We start from the raw sequence: 17,842 nt of genomic DNA on the forward strand, positions 1-17,842 counted from the left end.
TATAAACCACAGTAAACAACCAGTCATTCATTAAGAGGCAACTATTGAAATGGCGATATTTAGAGGAGAAAAAATAAAACATGATGTGATTAAAACCCCACGCACGTCTTCACTTCAAGGCAAACGCTCTGCCCATCTGGGTATTAAGAAAGTGCCAAATATCACTAGGATCTAGATTTAACTCATGTCATAAAGAAGCACTGTGTTTTATTTGTTTACAAAGGACCTGAAACCTCATGGAAATGATGGTGATAAGGACCTGAAGAGAACTCAGCAGTAAAACGAGGTACTGATCTATAAATTATTTAAATATGGAGTCAGTCACCACATGAACTTTCAATGAGCTACTGTTCCACTCTTGAGGGTAAGAGGTAATATTAAAGAATGTTAACTTTCGGCTGTAATAGGTCTATGCTCTAATTTTCTCCTTTGTTTGGAAATCTTTAAGGGTTAGTCAGTTTTAAAATCCTGGCTGCTTTTAAGTCAGAAGGGCCAAAGAAGAGACACAGTTTGTCCTGAGGGGACTCAGAGACGGTCCTGAGGAGTTAAGCCCTGGATGTGTTCCCTGAACTGAAGGTGCTGTCTCTGCTTGCTTTATGGTGAGGCTTGGGAAGGACTGAGCTCCAGAGCCCTCTCTCCAGGTGATGGGAAGTAGGAAGTGCCCTGAGCCAGCACACGTTCCAGGTATCCACATTCAGAAATGAAACCCAAGCTGGCCACCCTGCCAGCCAGGATGGGCACCCTCAGCAGGGATGGGGGTTTTCCTTCCACACTTTTGTGCCCACTGAGTCTCACGTGAGCAGAAGACCTGACCCCTGATTTCAGTGTAAGAACAATGATGGGAATTTTCCATGAATTTTCTTTAGGAACTGATGGCTATCATAAATCCCACAGAAATGAGCTTTCCCTTTCCAAATTCCTTTGAAAATGGCAGAGAAAGGTATATCCTTGCCCTAAACTCTTTTGTAAATAATAATAATAAAAGCTTTTCCTCTAGGTTTATTACAACACAACCAACAGTCATCATCCAATCCTATAATGCACATGTGAGACATTGGTTTTCACAAATATCTTTTGTGATTGTTAGGAAAAACTTCCTATCTTTCTATTCTTTACCCACATGAGAACAAACATAATACTAATCTCCAAGAGTGATTCTATGGTAAGTAGCTTTATAAAATCAGTCTTTTTTGGGGGGGGGCCATGCCACATAGCATGTGGGATTTTAGTTGCCTGACCAGGGATCAAACCTGTGTCCCCTGCAGTGGAAGAACAGAGTCTCAACCGCTGGACCACCAGGGAAGTCCCTAAGGCCAGTCTTTATGCTTATAAACCTATCCTCCAACTGGCAACAACAGCTCCATCATTCTCCTTAGTTTCTACTATGTACACGGAGAGGCAAACACAGGCTTTATTGAGACTCTACTGTTCCTGATTTTTTTCTTCTTAGCACATCATAACCTGCGATTGGCTGTGTGTGCGTGTACACTGTTCCTTCCATAAATCTGCAAATTCCATGCAGGCAGGATTAGTGTCTGTGTCATCCTTGTACAAACACTGTGGGATGAGTGAAAGAGGGGAGGGACAGGGAGGGACGCGGAGGAGAGGGCAGTAAGAGAAGGAAGGGAAGGCGGGCAGGGGAAGGGAAAAAACACTGCAACAGCAGCCACACTGGTTTTAAGCAAACCAAAGAAGTACTGTTACAGTTTCATCAGACTCTTCACTTACAGAATTTAAGATTCTTTGTAACTATTATCTCATCAAATCTCATAGTAACCCTAAGTGAACATGAAATTAAAATTACTGTGTGTCACCTAGAGGCACAAAAATGAGGAGCAGTTAGCTCCTGTATCTCCCATGTTTTAGCTATACAGCAGTCACTACAGAAGACAGCTCTCCTCACTGACTTCTCAGGGGGGTGTGTAAAATCAGAGCTGTATTTCTTAAGAACTGTGACCAAGGTCCAGTATTTCTCCCCTCTTTATTCATTCAGCATGTTTTGGAACTGACATGGAAAGCCTGATTTTTAACTTTGGATATATTCCTGTGAAGGAAGAACTAGTTCTCAAGCAATTCTTCTCATTTTTACCACCCACAAACAAATGCACATTCTAGTGTGAAGGAGGCCCTCAATGAGGAAATTGCTTACCAATAATAAGCAGGGTCACCCACCGGGGCAGAGAGCAATGTCAGAGCCAATGACTGGGAAGAACTGACACGGTGGCCCCTCCCACTGCCTAGCTCCAGGGAGAATATCCAAGGCGTCCTCCTCACACAACGTATCCTATGATGATACGATGGACAACACCATCAACACAGGGCCAAGGAGGACTCGCCTGAGCTCAAACAGCCCATAACTGATGGAGCCAAGGCATCACCCCAGGTCTCAGAGGTTGCGTGTGCTGAGCTCCCCTGGCCGCCAGGCTGCTCACTGCCCAGAGTCTGAACTGGCAGGGCTGCACAAAGTGGCAATGGAGTCAAGTGCAATGCAGAGAAAGTGTGAACACAGACAAGCCCAAACCGATCATCATAGAGTTCTGAAGCATCTGGTCTAGGAACAGTTACAGACAGCAAAGGTAACCTGCTGAGCTGAGTACAGCCTAATCGGGTCTGTTTTTGTCCCAACTGCCTCGAGCCCTTCCATCAGGGCAGAGGCCAACCTCAACTCCCACCTCAGCTGTCGTGGGAATTATGAGAATTAAAAGAAATAATGCACGCCCTTGTGCACCTTAGCACTGTGGCTCTCCTGTGAATACGACACCCAACCCCAGTTCCCATGTGAACACAACCAGACCAACCTTGGAAATTCAGCTTCCCTCTTGCTGAATCATCTCTCTAGTTTTTCTCTATCGTTTTATCACAGTGTGTTATTGGGTTCACAATGCACTTACCATTCTCCTGATGACAAAAGTAATAAACCACTCCCTGTACATTCTACACTCAAGCAGTTTATAATTCAAGATTTGTTTCCACTTATGTTTATGGTTTTTTCTTGACTGACCACGGTTTAGAAAGTATGGCACATTCACAACCATAGCAAGTTAAGTGCACGGCACCTGTCACACAACAAGAAAGGCAGACAAGTATTGGTTCAGAGTTAGCTGGGCTAACTCATCTGGGTCCTGACTCGTATCACCGGTGTCCCAGGAATGTGACTTCCCCATCACAACCCCCATGGCCATCACCTGTGACATGCTGGCTCTGTGGGTGGGACATCATATGTTCCAGCTCCACTTGCAAGAGTATGTCCAGGTTCAAGTGTGGCCTTGTGACCACAGCAGAGGTCCTGACCCCCTTCGGCCAGCACCAGAGGGACACAGAGTCAAGGCCGGCGACCTACGATCTAATTCTAGAGCCAGCGTGAGTTTGCCAAAGGCTCTGAGAGCAAATCATGTTTTCCGTGCCTGGAGCTTGGTTTCTATGCTTTGAAAAGGATTCTTTAGTATTTACTGCAGTAAAATTAAGCACTTTCAAATTTCTGCCAGATCCCATGGAGAAATATGGTTTATTAACACAAAACAAATGGTGCTTGAAAGGCAGGAGCCCCGGATCACAGTCCCTGGCCCACTACTGGCTCGCTGGGAAGCTTTAGGCATAGAACTTACATCAAGCACATCATTTTTAATGGGCACAGAATGGACACTTGGTAGGTGGGAGCACCCTGTGAGACCTTGGGCCAGTCCAGTGGTGAAACTAAGTCAGCTCAGACAAGGCCCTTTGCCAGCGCCCGCGGCCTTGCGTGCTGTTTTGTAGGTGGTTCAAGGTGGCCACGCTGCAATGTGACCCAAAAAGGTTTTGAAAGCTTGAAGCTGAAGGAACTGGTTGAAACTTGTCCTTGAAAAGAGAGGCAGTCCCACATATTAGCTGAGGGCACAGCTTTTAGGAGCCAAATCTGTGTATTTGAATCCTGAGTCTACCATTTCTGAACTTTAGTTTTTTCATCTGTAAAATATGAATAAATACCATCTACCTGTTATAGGCTGTTTTAAGGATTAGATGTCTTAATTCATATAAAATAAGCAATAGGTAAACATTAGTTATTAGCTAAAAGTTAATAAAGTATTAAAATAAGATATAATAATTAAATAATTAAGTATTTTTTTTAGTTTCCAATGCAAACTTATATAGTTTCAGTTGGACTGAATGAGACTCCCTGAGAGAGGTAATAATAAAATACCCAAGCTTATACAGCCCTTTAGAGTTTGTAAGACACTTCCCTCTATTTTCTCCAAGACTCGTATTCTTCTCATTTATTTTTTTACAAGTCACACTTCAGCAAAGTGACCAGAAAGACTGGAAAAAAGAGAAGAAGAAAAAAAGCATGCTAATCGATGGGTTAAACAGCACTCTACAAATGGCTGGAGAAATAATACTTTAGCTGCCATCCACATCTTCATCAGAGACCTTCCTCCGAATTACAAACTTGAATGTCTACCTGCCAACTCACCATCCCCACTGGAATTACAACAGGCATCTCAAAGTTAACAGGACTGAAACAGAACTCCTTGTAATTTTCCCCTTTCCCCATAAACAGGATACTGGGTAAACTGTGATATAGTCACACATGCTGGAACACTGCAGCAATGTATACAAAAGAACTGCAGCTCTACTCCCAACAACATGGGTGAGTTTTATAAACATAATATGGAAGGAAAACATCAGCTGCAAAAAACTACACATGGTGTGATACCACTTTCTGGTATCTCAAAATACCTTTAGCAATGCTCATTTATGTGATAAAATTTATATATCTGTAAAAAAAATCAGGAGAATTATAAACACAAATTTCTAAACTGCAAGGAGGCCAGAGAATAGTGGGAAGGAAGTACAAAGGTCCAGAAGCATCCGTATCATCCAGTTCCTAGAGGAGGAGGTGGGCCACTGGAGTGTTCTAAAAAATTGTGCTTTAGAGCTTAGTTGTATGTTATGAGTAATCTCTTGTATATATCAAATAACCAACAAATTAAAAAGACAGAAATACAACTCACAAAATGCACTGTGCTGAAAGTTACAGTTCAAAACAAACTCAACAGTGAAGGAAAGTACATCTTGCTAAAAATATGAAGAGATTAATGTATACTAGTGAAGTTGGGTATGGAATATAATTACTTTTACAAGGATGACTAAAACATACATGTGTTTTATGAGAATCAAATGCCAAGGGATAAAATGATTAGGCTTGTGGAAGTGGAAGTGTTAGTCCCTCAGTCGTGCCTGACCCTTTGCGACCCTATGGACTGTAGCGCGCCAGGCCCCTCTGTCCAAGGAATATTCCAGGCAAGAATACTGGAGTGGGTATTTCCTTCTCCAAGGGAACTTCCTGACCCAGGGATTGAACCCGGGTCGCTCATATCGCAGGCAAGATTCTTTACTGTCTGAGCCACCAGGGAAGCCCTGGACTAGGTTTAGAGGTCAGAAGAAATTTATTTATCAGGGGTTCTTTTTCTATTTTGGTAGGCCTTCTTTTCTTAAAAACAGAATGGGTTGATTGATATTACTTGTTTAGTGTTGTCTGTTTAGCAGATGGTCGGTCCAAGCTGCCTAGGATGAGAACCTCTCCCTACCCTGCACAGGCTCGGGCCTCTGGAGGCTCGTCCAGGAGGAGCTCAGTGCCGCATCTGGTGAAGGCCCGTGCTTTTAGAGCTCCTCTTCTTTCCTCCATCAGCACTGACAGTAGTGATTCACTGTAGACAAACTTAGGACATACAGTCTTTCTTATTTTCTAGAGCATCTAAGTTACCATTCTTCAAACACACATAAGAGTCCATTTCAGAAGGAAGTGACCAAGCTCAAAGCAGCACCCGGCATGATACGCTTCTTTATTTATCTGTTTGAACAGGCAAGGAAACAAAAAGAAGCCTGTGCGTTTCTTGGGCTTTTCAAACAGGAGCTGAATCTATTTGAATGGCCAGGGAGGAGAAGACAGTTTGACTTAGATTTGGCATGGGTTTAGGGGAAGAAGTGTCTTTGTAGCTGGTCCTAAATATTATGGCAACTTGGACTGAGTCGGTCTCCAAGGGAGAAGTTGCCACATGTTGTAACAGAAGCCACTGGGCTTGGCAAGGAAGGGAATGCAAGAACTACAATGAAAGCAACACCATTTCTCCATCATGGCGAAGATGCACGGGCCAGGACTAGGGCCTGTCCTCCTTTTCCATGGCTGATCAAACCAAGCACTGCCCTTTCAAAGCAGTCTTTATCATATATTGTAAGCAATACTAAATGCTGAGACTAAAATTAATTTCTAATGAATTTTTAAGAAGAACTTTTTCTTCCTCCTTACTGAAAAAAAAAAAAAAAAGAGTAAACAATTCAGAATAGAGGTTCAAAAGGAGGAATGCCAGCAAAATAACTGAGCTTAAGAACGCCGAGAGGGAACACCTCTCAAATGCATTTATTAATTTTAGACCTCCCATGAGATAAGACTATAATCTGTTTTGAGGCATGCTTCCTCCCCACCACTTACATTTTTGGAAATTAGATTCTTGCCTATCCGTCTCACTGTTTTGACTGGTCATTCCCAAACATACACTGCCTAGCTTTGACACTTTCCAAAGCTAAGAGGAGGTGAAGTCTGGCACAGAGAAGGCTGTTAGTGAGTTTTTACTGAGTGAATCTGCATTCTTGCATGGCCTAGAGTTGGGTGTAAATTCTAAGACTTCTTACATTAACGGTAATTTTTTGGTCAATGTCATCATAACTTACTATGTCCAAAAGGAAAAATTAGCTTATTTAAAGGTTACTGAATACAATATCTAGCTTTCATTTATGGATCAAAGGAGAGGAATTTTAAGGAAAAAGAGACAAAATATAAATCACAGTTTCATTTTACAAAGTGGTCTTCCATGTATACCACGTGTTTCACTAAAAAAAGAAAGATGTTTATGAGATACGTAGGTGACAAATTAAGGGATGTGTGTTTAAGACCAAGGAAGTGTGAAAGAAAGACACAGAGAAAGAGACAAAGAGGAATCTGGGATAATGGAAGAAGCAGAGAGTTTAAGGAATATTTTAAAAATACACAACTCATGATCCCTTAAAAGCACCAGTCTTACTTAAATGGTGTCCTTGCCTGAAAAATCCCAGGGACGGGGGAGCCTGGTGGGCTGCTGTCTATGGGGTCGCACAGAGTCAGACACGACTGAAGCGACTTAGCAGCAGCAGACCAGTGTGGCACTGTGGCACACCAGCTGTGAAAGGTGGAGATCCTGACAGTGACATACACAGTCTTGTGCAGACTTCTTTTGGGAAGGACGGTTACTCACGGAGTCATGTAGGACTGACTGGGCGCAGGCTGAGAGGTTCCTCTGAAGGAGAAAACACCCTGGAATAGGTGCCTGAGGGCTAAACCCACGTGTGTCCAAGCTACCCTCAGAAGGTCGGTGCTCTCCCTGCCCTGCTCCTGGCCCCTGGCGCCACGGGTATTGGGGAGTGATCCCAAAGAACAGAACGAGTCCGCTGATAACCCAACATCAATGTAATAAGCATCTCCTGTGTGTCAGGCCCTGCACCTGGTAGATACTGAAGTCCGATGGTGAACCCAGGGGAAAACAGGCCCTGCCCTCACAGAGCTTCCAGTCTAGCAGGTAGGAATGGTAGGCACCAGGGAGGTGCCAGCAGAATGACAGGGAACACGGTTGGCTGGGGTCCCTAGACAAGGTTTAAATCCTGCCTCGGAAGCACGAGCTCACTGGGTCGCTGCTTTCTTTACATGTAAAATGGGATGATAATGTGAAGGAGATTCCACGAGACCATGCTTGTGAAACACTTAAAATAATCCCTGACACACAAGGCCTGCTAAGTGGCAGTTATGAGGGGTAGCTCCTCAGAGAACCAAGGGACACGAAAGAGTCTGCCGCCCTCTCCCCCAGAGCATAACCCGAACTGCTGGACAAGGAGCTCAGCCACGTCACCGCTTCATCACGTTTCTGCATGATTTCTGGCCAGTCAGGTGGCCCCCAGTGTCCCTAGGCTAGACAGCAAAGTCTAGTCGCTAAAAGCATACCCCGGCAAGAATTTACCCCACAGTGCTCCTACAATGGGAATGTTTTCTGTTTCTCAAGGAGGCAGCAAGGGAAGTATTATAGGAAGGCCTCTTGGAAAGTAACATATAGCATCTTCTCTTTTAAAGCAAGCCCTACCAAAGCACCACCACCATGATGAACGTTCTGGACAGAGGCTCCCCAAGGACAGATGAGGGGGCGACGTTCAAGACCTCTCGGGCCAAGGAGCAGTGGGATGGACGTGTGTGGAGTGCGGTTCTGTGGCCAGGCAGCCTGGGCCCCACGCCGGCTCGCACACACTGGCTGTGCAGCAGTGCCCACGCTGCTCGCTGGGACCTGGCGTCTCAAATCTGGAAAAGGGCGTGAATATCAGTTCTGATCTCACTGGGAAGTTGTAGGAATTAATATCATTAACACCTGTCATGCAGTCAGGATAGACCTGACCTCCTGAAAACAGTTCACAAATGTTAGCAGTAATTATGTCTGGAAACCCAGTAACTTTATTATCTTGCTTAATAAGAACATGAGAGCCAAACAACAAGAGAGCAACTGAACCACACTCGAGGGATCAGAGTTCTCTCCTTGGCTCTCCCATCTTCTCTCTGCATCACAGTGGGTGCACACATCCCTCCTGGAATTCGCTTTCCTCACCCACACAACAAGCAATACATGCCGCCACCAAGCACACCTAGAAAGGCCTGATGCAGGTTTTTGTTAGTATCAACAGCAGCTGAACAGTTTAAACTTCTATGTCTTCCTGTCTTTATTCGCCACGGTTTTCCAGAGGAAGGAAGCCAACGGAATGTGGTGTGTGTGAGTGCGCACGTGGACAGAGAGACACCGGGAGAGATGGAGAGCCTGGGTTTTAAGGCCATGGCTTCAGCGGTCAGGGATTGATAAATCCATAATCAGCAGGGCAGGCTGGTGACCCAGAGAAGAGATGCTGCTACAGTCTTGAGCTGGAAGGCAGTCCCTGGAGGCAGAATTCCTTCTTCCATGGGGGACAACAATCTTTTTCTCTTAAGGCCGTGAACGAATTGGATGAGGCCCACATACCTTATGGAGGATAACTTGCTTTATTCCATATCTCTTTAAATGGTAATCTCAGATAAAAATACCTTCATAAGTATGTTTATACCTTCTAGACTGGTTGTTTCACCAAATACCTGGGTACTAGCCAAGTTGACGCATAAGATCAACCATCACACTATCATTTCAGACTAGATGGATAGATAGTTCTTTGCTTCAGGAAAAGCCTCTAGGAATGGGCAACAACTTCTCTTTCTGAAATCAGATTAAATGCAAGAATTCAGATGAGGTGCCCATTTTACTCAAGAGCTGAACTCTTAAGTCTGAAGAAAACCTTCAAAGCGGATATGGAAGATGGCATGCGAACTTAACAGAAGACTCAGATGAATGCACTCCAGTCCACAGGAAGGACAAACCTTTAGAACAAAGACTGCAAACTCAGTACCTACAAAGGCCAGACAGATAAGACAACTGAGTGGGGCGGGGTAGACGACGAACAGGGCAGGGGTTGGTAGGCAGAGTGCACTGAGCACACTTCATGTAAAACTGCTCCTCAGATTTGGGCCATGGAAGGTTCCGAGTCTTTATGCAACAGCCCAAAGGGCAGAGCATGGTCCAGTGGGCGGACTATCAACTTCAAGTCAAGCTGAAGGAACTCTGTGTCCCAATTCCACCATTCATTAGCAGCATCACCTGGAATAAGTTTCTTAGAACTTTCCAGGCCTCTGTTTTGTTTGTAGAATCAGGGAGCTGCCACTTACACAAAGAAGTATTGTGAACACTCAGGAAAAAGTACCTAAGACATGTGATGGCTGATACGCATGCTTCCTACTCTGCTTTTTATTAAGCAATCACTTACATGGCATTTACTATGTGCCAAGTACTGCTTTACAACTCATTTAATTATCACAACATCCCCATGAGGCAGGTTCTCCTTTTACAAATGAATCACAGAAAGGGTAAACAATTTGACCAAGGACACACAGCTGGGAATTACTAAAAGATTGTTCAAAAAAATACAGAACAGTAAGACTCATTAGTAGATGCTATAATCTCTCTTGCAAGTGTAGGTGATGCTTGCTACCCACAGCCACTGATTCCCACTCACTCCTCATCACTCCATGAACCTCTCCCTTTAAGGAACTCAGGACTCCGCGCTCAGCAATCCCAGGGTCCCTTCACAGTCCTCGTCTCTTAGCCCTGTTAGCCGGGCATTGCTCAACACTTCCTCTCTCCTGCACCGACCTCCACTTGCCTTCCAAGACTCTGAGATTCCCTGTTTTCCCCTTTGAAAGCTCCTCCGGGGTCTCTTCCCATCCCTAACTCCTCTCAGAGGTGAGCCCTAGGTCCCATTCATTCTCTCCTCTTCTCTGTCTTGACGTGATGCACACAGACTGGGGAAATCACATTTTCAATGCACACACCTCAGTGCCCAACCTCCAGGTATACTCAACAGGTAGTGACCAACCGACACCCTGACCCTCTCTGCTCCAAGTCTTGCTGGCAACCTGTGTGGTTTCAACTTTCATATGAAAACTTATCGAGGTCTCTGTGTGTGTTAGTCATATCCAACTCTGTGACTGTAGTCACATGGACTATAGTCACCAGGCTCCTCTGCCCACGGAATTCTCCAGGGAATAATACTGGAGTGGGTAGCCTTTCCCTTCTCCAGCGGATCTTCCTAACCCAGGGATCAAACCCAGGTCTCCCGCCTTGCAGGCGGACTCTTTACTGTCTGTGCCACCAGGGAGGCCAGGTCTGTCAGCTCCTTAACCTCTTCCTAGTCAGCCCTCCTCTTGGCCCACCCACTCCAAACACCTTGTCCTCTTCCTGTCACCTGAACTGCTTCACTTCTGAACTAGGACATTCTGACATCCCTCTAACCAAACCCCCTTGCCTTCAGCTCCTTTTATTAAATATTTAGGATAACCAAACCTAACAATCTTAAACCCCACATCTGATCCTTCCACCATGTCACCTAGGAAGTACCAGCAACAACCCAGTGGTCCAGTTAGAAACTTCCACGTTGACTTCTATTCCTCTCTCTCCCTCATCTCCCACATCCAACAGACCCCCAAGTTCCATACGTCCGCCATCCGCAAACATCAACCAGAGTCTCTCTTCTCTTTCCAGATCACCAGTGCTTCTCATCCAGAGTCCTCTCCCCAGTGAGCTCCTTGCCGGTTTTCCTGCTTCCAGTACTTGCTTCCCTTAAATCTATTCAGCAGGCAGAACTGTCCCTCTGAAACATGAGTCTAGTTGCAGTGTGCCAGCGCTTACAATCCATGAACATTTTCCTATGTCCTTAACGAGATGACCAGATCCCTGAGCAGAGCTTCTGGGCCGTTCCTACATCTAGCCGCTGCCCGCCTCGCTGGCCTCATCTCCTGTTTTCTCCATTTCGGCCCCACATTATTTCTAATTCTTCAGATGTATCATGTTTCTCTTGCCGCAGGGGTCTTGGTATATCCTAGCTCCCCTGCCCAGATTACGCGTTTTCCTCAGTTTTTATCTTGGGACTTAGCACGCGAGTGTCATGCTAAGTATACCTCTTCCTTAAGAGACTTTCCTGAGCCCCCGTCTTGGTGAGATCCTTCAGATGGGTGTTCTGCAGCCAACCTGTATTCCCCCTACCTGACAGTCACCCCACAGTATGGAGTCTCCCTCAGGAGCCTGTTCTGTGGAGTAATATATGGCTCTCTCATTTAGCGCTGTCCTCTTGTGGCCACGCAGTGCTGGTCCATAAAGACACTCCACAAGTCTGTGCCGAGTAAACGAACGTGCAGTTGATTCTTAGAGCCTCGTCTTCAACCCTCCTACACTCTGTCCCTGAGATTTAGCTCCTCCAGGTCTCCAGCGGCCTGATGGACACCTGACTGAGTACAAAGTGGACGGGAATCGTCTCCTCTCTCACACCTACTCTCTTCAAAACCTAGTAGAGCAGAAAGAACACAGGCGAGGAATCAGGGGTGCTTGGCGTGTGCTCTTCTACATCCCACTGGCCGCACAACTTCAGACAAACCTATCTCTTAGCCTTAGTTTTCTCATCTGGGAAATATGGACACAAATACTAGCCTCATAGGATTATATTGAAGGAGATAATGTATGTGAAGGGCTCGGCAGATGACATGGAAATAACAAATGGCACCTGAGTTAAAAAAAAACACCGGGAGTAATTCTGCTTCCATTCTCCTCCCTGCAGCTGCTTCTTCTCCTCCAGACCCATTCCAGCCGGGCCCCCTCACTCAGCCCCCTGCTCCTGCCTCCTGGAGCTCTGCTGGGCCTTCCCGACTCTGGTTTTCTCAGTGCCCGGGCCACCCCACACACTGATACTAGAAGATCCTATGATCACTCCCCTGACCGAAATTCATCTGCTCCTGTGACTTGAGTGTTCAGTCTAAATTGTTTAGTCATAAGCCCTCTCTGCCCTCCTGGGTCTGGCCTCAACAGACCTTTGCTGCCTTCTCTTCCCGTTAGTCACCAACACACACACTGTTGTTGCCTGGCAACAACACGTGAGTCACTACCCACTCGGTGCAACGGTTCTTCCCATCCCTATCTAAGCCTCTACTCGCGTGTCCTTGGACTCAGACCACCCCCCCAGACCCCAGTTCTCAAATCCAACACCACTTTTCTTTCACTGTCTGGCCAAAGCCTCCTCAATCCATGATGCATTTCTTGATTGCCCAGCCTGAGAACATCTTTTCTACAAACGTGCGGTGTTTGATTTATCCCCCTCCTTTTATACATGTCATCTCTCTCCTCTATGTTTATCTGTGCGTGGAACCTCAGCTCCAAGCTCTCCACGGGCAGCATCGTGGCAGGGCCCATGCCGTCATGCTCAGGAAAGGCCCCCAGGAAGTTGCAGCAGCTGAGTGTGCACACCCACAGAGTCCTACTGAGGACGCAAAGCACCCCAGGGGCCACAGTCAGCTAAGCTTCTGCTGGGCTCCTAGGTGAGTGCCTGGCATACAGCAACACTCCACAAATAACTCTTGAAATTAACTTTTCCTCGGGGAGATCAGCTATTGGCTGTGGGACAGAAATTCTGTCTCCGGAAAAAAACACAGGAAGGTTTATCTCTCCCATCATATACTTAGGATGTAGGCAAGCTTCAAGTTCACTCTCTCCCACATGCTAGACAGCTACACTCAGCAATCAATATAGTATGTAATGCTTTGATATATTTAGTATGTCAAAAGTACTCGATTTTAACATATTAAGAATCATTCTTCAAAAGTCTCCTCTGGGGAACATGGAGTTATTCTAACAAAGTCCAAAATCTTTTTTAGACCTTGTCTTTTACACCGCCACAACTTCTTTTTGTTTTTGTTTTTTCAAATGCCTAATACACAACGAACCCTTTTTCTCTTCAGGGTTTCAACCAGCTGAAAATTTAAAACTTTCAGAAGTAAATTTCAGTTTCCTCATATTTAAAGTAGAAGACAATTTTCAGGGCCTTCCTTTTCAAAATTCTATTATGTAAGCCACTTTATAAATCATGTACACAACAATTCCCATTTTTCCATCAAATTTTAACTCCCCCCTCTCCCCCATGCCTCCCCACCTGGCTCTGGCAAAACCACATACCATGGGTATGTCTCTTATAGTACTTATCAGTAATGTAGTGTTACCTCTTATATATGTCATTTATCCCACTAACATGTCCTGGAGGGCCAGGCCCCAGACATGCCCATTTTTGAATCTGCAGTGCTGACTGCTGGCATGTGGTTGGTGGCTCAGTAAATGTTTACATAAATCAATGACTCAAATCAGTTATTGGATCGTAAACTTTTTCATCAGACCTAACTACTGGCTCCTTCCTACCCTCCTACTCTCCAAGGCCAGAGAATTCCCACCACTGTGGATAATAAAAAAAGATGGGAGGCTCTTAAGGCAATTGAAAACAAAAACTTCTAAACGTGTCCTTGCCAAAGATGGCATCGCTCTAGAAATTTAAAGTCTTCCCAGCTAACACAGCACTTGAAGGAGGCAGCATCCATTCGCTAAAACATTTCTGTGAGCTAAAACATTAACTACACTACTTTACAGTCACACCTTATACATATGCTTCATTTAATTCATTCATTTAGTTCCCCTGAAATAAGTACTGAGGGGTAAAAACCAATTAGTATAAATCACAACTTTAAAAAGAGAAGTTAAGGAAGGATCTAGTTCAACGGCCAAATTACATGAAAAAGGCAAAAAAAAAAAAAAAAAATCCCTGCCAGTTCAGCACTGTGTACCCTTCAGTGATTTGGAACTGAGTTACTCTTCAGGTGTCATCCAATCGTACTAACCGATGTTAGTGTTTCCAGAATCTACACACTGCTCTTCCCAAGATCCAACAACATAAAGCACATCTTAGTTTCCAAGAAAGCTCATTACAAGTTGATGAGGAGTTTGAAAGGAAAAAAAAAAAAAAAACAACTCAAAATAAAATTAACAGACAATGACTCTCACATCTGGGCTTTCCAAACATGTTGTTAAGGGTAAAAGAAATATATTTCCACATCACAAAGAGTTCTAGAAACCAGCATATTCTGGGAAGTCCATATCTACTACTTGGGGGTGGGGGCTTAATAGAGTGTATTAAGGACCAAATCTTTTTAGATAATTGTTGACACTTGGCTTAAGAATATAAAAACTGAAAACAAAAATAACCCAGATTTTAGAATTTTTCAGTTATAATGAAGTTTGGATCAAAGACTCAAAGCATTATTCCATACTCTCTAAAACACTTTTAAAAGCAGCACACATTTCTTCCATTTAAAGAGATGAAAACTGAGGCAAGCAAGCTCAATCACTTTTTATGTACTCAATGTCTCAAAAGCAGTTAAAGCTATGGCCCCAAACTACAACTAAATGCTCTAATAACCCATTCTCATGAGGGAAGGTTTATAAGGCTCCTTGCTTAACTGAAGGATAACCGATGTGACTTATTTCAATGACTGGTCCAAAAAAGCTGCTGCAGTAGACCAGCAGACCACTCAGTATCTTGGAGACCCATTAACATCTTTGTCCACAATTTCCCTTGAAGTTATATATATATATATATACATATATATATGATATATAATGTTAATTATCTGGTGTGTATGCATATACATATCTTTGGTTTTGGTAAGAATAATATTCCTGTACATCCTAACTGGGTAGCTACATGCTGCCATCTTCTGATTATGCCTAGTGGAGTGTAAAAAATTTTTCACGAAAAAACAAAATCAATAAAAGCAAAACTCCCCATTTTTTCTGCCAGTAGTGCCCTTAGTAACAAGAAGGGCAAAGACATCAACACAGGGATTACAATACTCTCAGACATAATTCAAGCAGAATTCTAAACGGATAAATGCATGTTATAAACTTTTTTTTTTTTTCTGCAAGTGCCTTGCATACTTATGTTACTATTCATTCTGAGACAGACAGACCATCAATGACCTTCTGGGTCACTGCCTAGGGAGAAAGCTGCCTATAAAGAAGAGTGGGGGAAAAATAAGAGGGGGGTTGCTTCCTTCCACCCCAGGCCCCCTACTGCCTTGAATGAAAGAAGACAGATGGCAGCCACCTTCCCCTTTAATTAGGAGGAGCAGCTCAGAAGGGGACAGCCCTGCTCACTTGGCACCATCTTTAACAAACCGTTTCGATGGTAATGCTCCGCTCATTTGCCCTTGTTTCAAACTGTTCTCAATCTTTGATTTACAAACTGAATTTCCGTAAATTTCATTGTGAAAAACTACAGGTCTGAGCACAACACTCTATAGAAAGAAGGTGCTTAAAGATGACTGCTGAATTAATAATTCATACACATTCATACAGGGGGCCTGGAGTGTTTCATATGAAATACAGGCACCTGAAGTCCCACCATCACCCTTCTGACATGAAACGGGAACCCTTAAGGCACAGCAGCGCTTGTTTAAATTCACACAGTATTCCACACTCGATTCAGGAGTTAAGACCCTGATTTCTGCTTCCCAACACCACACCACTGTCATGCCACCCCCTTCTGCCTTCCAAGTGTCACTGTTTTCAGTTGAGAAAAGTGGAGAAAATTCTTCGGTAAAAGCAGTCCATTTTATGAGGAAGGATAATTTTAATCACAAATCACAGACTACTCACTCCACGTTTCTATTTACTGTGCATCTGCAAAAGCACAGAACTTTGTATTAAAAATGTATCAAGCCATGTATCATCTCTGGAGACAGGAGCAGCTCCGAAAACCAAGTAAACAAAAGTGGAAGACGAGGGCCAAGAGTCGGAATTAAGCTGATGTCACAGGATCTTCCGTGTGGGTGATGAAGCCTCTTAATTATTTTTTTTTTAAGATATTACACGTATTTGCTATAACTCTATAAGGCATGAAACTTTCTAACATGATGGATAAGTTCAGTTAGGTCTTTATCCCATTTTAATATTAAACCTGTTGCTGTTTTTTTTTTTCTCTCTCTCAACATTATTAATTACTTGTTATTCCTCAGGTCCTTTCCATCTCCTAACAGGTTTTAAAATGACAGCCTCTCATCCCAGAGCCATTTCCACCTGGTGTCTGCAGCACCCACATGCAGACCCCCTGTCCTCACACCTGTCTCATACATGCACCTCCCTGCTTCCCGCTGGAAGGAAGGGCAGCACACTGGCGTCGTTAGATGAGCTCCTGGCCGCACCACATAAAACAGCCTTGTCTGTGTCACTGTCATTTAATTAATGGCAAAGTTCTTGAACCATTTAAAAAGAGGGAAAAAAAAAAGAGAACTCTTTTGTTTTCTCATTGATGATAAAGTTCAGTCTCTCACTATCTGTAACACGCCAGAGGGCTAGATGCAGGAAGAGAGATAGAAAAGATAAAAGAAGCAATTAGCTATTCAACAAACTTCATCTCCTACTTCCCAATGAAGGGGAAAGAAAAAAAAAAAAAGCAACTTGGTGTTTGCCAGATATTGAGTGTCCTTAATAATGTTAGCAAGAAAAAACATGTAGGAGAGACTGACTAACAAAGAAACAAACAAAACTTACTTTGTTTTCCAGCGCAGTAAGCAGGTCGGGAAGGAGATGAGGGTAATTCCTTTCCTCAAGGCCCCTGCTTTCACTTTACAAGCTGTGTTTACGCGTTCATCCAGGTTTGCTGGGGGAACTCCAGAATGCCTGCGCTGCCTCGGGATGCCCCAAGTTCACGGTTCATCTCAGAAGCTTCACGGAGGACCGGCAATCTCCAGGCCAGATTGAGGTGACCTCTGGGCGCCACGTGGCACTGCTGCTGCTGTTACCACACGCACGCCTGGGACACCCACTTGTTAGCTCAGGAACCAGGCCACCAGCAGATAACCGCTCAGACGAGCGTCCAGGGACTCCAGCCTCTGGCATTCTCAGGTTCAAGGTTGGAAAATGCATTAAGACGAGAACCATGCACTCAGCAGTATTCTGCGCCATTAACTTTCTTGTACTTAGATGCCGGTCTAAATAAGAGCAAAAGGTACAGAATTAGAAGGATCGTTTTACTGGGGATGGTGACTGGCATTTGTTGTGCACTGGGTCAGAGCTTGCTCTCAAAAAGGACATTTAAGAATCCTAGATCAGAAGTATTTTCATTTCCTCTGTGGAAACTATATGAATCACTTAAAAACAAACAGAAGACAACAGGAAAAAAAAAAGTATATAATTATGCTTAAAAAAAAATGTACCCCTTACTAAATCTCATCTGGTTAATTTTTTAAAATCCAGAAATTAGGAAGGAAAGCCGAATATATAAATTTGATGTTTGTTTTGAAAAATTACTTCACCCATGTACTGTCCAGCTCATAAAAACAACCTTTCTT

At 44.1% G+C, this 17,842-nt stretch overlaps 1 long non-coding RNA gene across 7 annotated transcripts in view; it reads right to left on the minus strand.

Moving 5' to 3' along the window:
• The window catches only part of LOC106991099 (uncharacterized), a 239,365-nt gene that overhangs the window by 65,374 nt on the left and 156,149 nt on the right, over positions 1 to 17,842 (minus strand). For all 7 annotated transcript variants that reach the window (XR_009600443.1, XR_009600442.1, XR_009600439.1 and 4 more), the window contains one exon: positions 17,043 to 17,482. This is a non-coding gene — a long non-coding RNA (uncharacterized LOC106991099). The remainder of the gene's footprint in view (positions 1 to 17,042; positions 17,483 to 17,842) is intronic.

The sequence above is a fragment of the Ovis aries genome, chromosome 4, assembly GCF_016772045.2.
Source record: "Ovis aries strain OAR_USU_Benz2616 breed Rambouillet chromosome 4, ARS-UI_Ramb_v3.0, whole genome shotgun sequence".
Lineage (NCBI taxonomy): Eukaryota > Metazoa > Chordata > Mammalia > Artiodactyla > Bovidae > Ovis > Ovis aries.